At 33.4% G+C, this 4,192-nt stretch overlaps 1 long non-coding RNA gene across 1 annotated transcript; it reads right to left on the bottom strand.

Annotated features, from left to right (window-relative positions):
* Nucleotides 1-9: 9 nt before the first annotated feature.
* LOC125843352 (uncharacterized) lies at nt 10-2,539 on the bottom strand. The gene is made up of 3 exons (XR_007443971.1): nt 2,321-2,539; nt 1,946-1,993; nt 10-272 (listed from the first exon to the last, which is right to left on the bottom strand). It is a non-coding gene; the product is annotated as an uncharacterized LOC125843352 (long non-coding RNA).
* Between the last annotated feature and the right edge of the window lie 1,653 nt (nt 2,540-4,192).

Here is a 4,192-nt window from a genome sequence, read left to right as displayed (position 1 = left end):
GCTAAAAAAAGCAAGCCATAACATGCATCAACAATATAATAATACTAAATCCATCTCCAAATACGAAAAGAAGTCTAATACTATTTCAAGTTTCCAATAATGGAAAATTACGCATGACACTAGTGAAATGATTAACAAAGCGACTCTAAGAGTTCAAAAGAAAAGGGTGGTAGTAAATAAACAACTTCTTGTCCACACAAAGCAATCCCCGTGAACTATAGATTTGTCAACTCGTACACTATAGCTAAAGTCTTGTCGACGTCACCTGTGATCTGTGCAACAAAAAAAAGTGGGGAGTAAATCACCAGCTCAATGAGTAATAACATTTAACTACAACATTTCTAATAAACAAAAGTCAAAAACATGTTAATATGATAATTAGAAGATGTCATGAAATAAATGCCCTTTTTATAAATGATAACATGAAACACCCCGGAAATCGAATGACCTAAGCTAGAGCCTTACTTTATGATTAATGACTTAAAAATAGTTAAAATGATGTTTCTAGACCTAAACTAATGTAATTAACTTAGTTTGGAAGAGTTAAGAGTCTAAACGTCAAGAAACGACCATGATGTCCGGAAACTAGTGAAATTGAACTAGTAGGTGTTCTTAGGCCTTGGGAAGGCTTGGGAGTGTCGTATGATGGTCTAATCATACGAGAACAAACCACGAGACCAAACCACGGACCATTAATCAATTGACGGTCCGTGGATGGCCAACGTAGATGCTGCCAGTTTTCAGATTTTTAGTTATTAGTTGGGAGTTGACTTTCGAATTAGTTATTTAACTAGGGGTTAAGGGGGTTTGTTAGTGAGTTAATTACCTAACTAAACCCAACAATAAGACCCCAACCCCATTAACCTAAGTCATTCTAACTCAACACACTAAATCAAATCATAAACTCTCTCAACTCAAGACTCCATTGAAGAAGGTCAAAGCTTCAAGTAGGGCTCACTCACACCTTCAATTCTGATGCTTGCTTACGTGTCTTTCGACCACACAACAAAATGAAATTACTTGGGATTAGTCCATAGTGTCCTGGGAAAGGTTATTTACTCTCAAGAAATATGGAGGGCTTAACATTAAAGGAAGTAGGAAATGGAATGAGGCTTATGCTGGAAAACTATTACGACAATTATCTGGGAAAAAACACATATTATGGGTGAATAGGTGCATGAATTGTATATAAAGCAGGGGAGCATTTGGGAACATACACCACCTCTTGATTGTAGTTGGTATTGGAGGAATCTTAATGGACTCAAGATGAAAATGCGACGTCGGTACAACTAGTAAGTTGACTTTGATCCAGTGGCAACCTCTTTAAAAAAATTGTGAAGAGAATGCTTGTAATATTAGAGCACCATTGGGGGCAAAGGATGTAGTACAATCATGGCTTGTACAGTCTTAGTTTTTTGTAGAGATTGATGAGGAGTCGGTAGATAGCAATTGGTTAGGTTAGTGCTATAAATTAGACTAAGCTGGTTGTGGTAGCTAGCTTGATTTGTAATTCTGTTTCGGGTGATTAATGAAAAAATTAGTTACCTAAAAAAATACATGTTGAATTTGTTATGTTAGCTTTAGTTTCTATTGTTGATTTTACTAACCAGACAATGTTTGATAAGACAACATTAATTCTATCTTGGGTGGTGGACATGTAGTGCTGGTAAGACTGAAAATACTATCATGCTTAAGCACTATTTTGCTTATTTTGGTGGCCTTAAAAGAATTAAAGAGCGGCTGTAGTGACATCAAGTTTTTTGATTCATCAAAAAAAGATTACAACCACGAGGCAATGCATGCAGAAAAATGTCATGTTCATATGTTAGAAAGCCCCAAGTTAAAATCTAAACATAGTAAAATGAATTGAAACAAGGTAATAACATTAGAATAGTCAACTAATTCACTAATTAAGAGATAAGTAGCAACAAAAAGTGAGGCAAACCTGCAATTTCGTCTACTTTGTTTGTAATCAGTCCAAAGATATGGACCCCTACAAAGAAGGAGAACAACCTGAAGCTGTTAGAAATGTAGAAAGGAGGGCTATCTCTAAAGTAAAAAACTAATTTGGGGGAAAAATTATTTTTATTTTGAATACATAAAAGAATAGTAGGGAATGGCAAAAAAACATAGAAAAAGATAAAATAATGAAATTTAAGTTATTGGTAAGCTACACGACTTTAATCGCCTATGACCTTTAAGTACGATAAATAATTTTCAATAAAATGATTTTTTTTGTAGTGATAAGGCCATTACTTTGATAGTAGTCAAAGAAGAAATACATAATTTAGAAGGTCTATTAATAAGTAATTGGCCTTACTCTTATGAGGTTACATCACAAGCCAATGTCGTCACCATCAAATGTGCTATCAACTTCATCATCATTGGTACTATTATTACCTTCATTCTCCTCATGATCACTGATGTACTTTATTATAGTGTCATCCTCTTGGTTACAGTAATCGTCACTGTAATCAATTTCAATTGCATGTTGTGTTTGAGCCTGCAATTCAATTACATTTGCATCCAATGTAACCGAATCAATATTATCTCTTGTAGTTGACACAGTATTTCCACCAAATCATTAACAATTGAATTATTTTCAAGTGAAATATTTTGATACACTTCATCATTTGCAATATGCAACTCATCACTTTCTGCCTCTGAATTTTCCTTCTCTGGCTCATCATATAAGTGTCTATCTTGAAATTTGAGCACAATTAGCCAATTTTCCCCCAATTTTGGGTCATCTATATAGAAAACTTGTTTTGCTTGAGTAGCTAGTACAAAAGAGTCTTGTTCATACCAAAACCTTTTAACATAAATACTCGTAAAATTATTATCTTTTCGCATCCCTGTTTTCTTGCGAAGATCAAACCACTTGCATTTAAATAGGAGAACTCGATTTTCCTCAACATACTCTAACTCAAGGATGTCAACTATAATACCATAAAAGTCAATCACCTCATTTTCATGGTAGCCTGCAACTACTATACCACAGTTTTAACTTTTACGTAATTCATCGCATCGTTGAGCATGATACCTGACAGCATTTACAATACAACCAATATGTGTTCTTCTATGCACATTAGGTCCCATTGCCAAAGGATATAATTTCTGGATAGCCATTAACTTTTCCTTATTATATAATAGCATAATCTACAATAGAAATTGTGGTCAATTAATAAAGAAATAAGTAATAATTTAACCAGCATAACATGAATATTTATCTTAAAATCACTTACTTTTCTTTTGAACCATAAAGGAAATTGTTCTCGGTGTTTATCATCGATATTCACAATAGCTTGTTTCTATAACTCTTCTCTATGATCTCTACATGTAATAAATAAGTTAATATAAAATAATTTAAAATATAAAAATATCAACCCAGATAAATAGAAAAAGTACTTACTGAAGAAAAGGTTCTGCTTCTTCGCAATTATTAAACACATACAATCGAGCCATATAAAAATCTTTCTTTGGTATGACATCATATATTCCATCTCTAAATGGTCTAGAATTCTTTGAAAATATGTCTAGAACATGTTCATCTTTGATGATTATATCCATCATCATTTCGATGTTCACGATTAAATCTAGTCTCAATATCAGTAAGATACATAGAACAAAATGTCAAACATTCATCAATAATATAGCCTTCTGCAATAAAACCTTATGGACGTGCCTTGTTTCGTACGTAACACTTAAGCTTGCACAAGAACCTCTCAATTTTGTACATCCAACGATATTGTACTGTTCCCCCATACATAGCCTCTCGAGGTAAATGCACAGCCAAATGTACCATAACATCAAAAAAAGCTGGCGGAAAGATCATCTCAAGCTTACATAATATAATAATTATATCCCTTTCAAGTTGTTCTAAGTCATATTTTCTCAATTTCTTACAACATAATAGTTGGAAGAAATGATCTAACTCAATTAATGCTAAAGAGACATCTTTATTTAGAAATCCACGAAGAGCAATAGGCAACGCTCGTTGTAACAAAACATGATAGTCCTGGCTTTTGAGTCTAGTTATCTTACCATCATCAACACTTACACACCCTGAGATATTCCAAGCATAACCATCGGGAAATTTAACAGATTTTAAAAATTTCAAAAACTCCCTTTTCTTTTGTTTGACATAACATAACAAGCAGCTGACATTGTATAAGTGGAACCATCATGTTGG

The sequence above is a fragment of the Solanum stenotomum genome, chromosome 10 (genome assembly GCF_019186545.1).
Source record: "Solanum stenotomum isolate F172 chromosome 10, ASM1918654v1, whole genome shotgun sequence".
NCBI classification, from domain to species: domain Eukaryota; kingdom Viridiplantae; phylum Streptophyta; class Magnoliopsida; order Solanales; family Solanaceae; genus Solanum; species Solanum stenotomum.
This window is presented reverse-complemented; position numbering and strand designations above follow the sequence as displayed.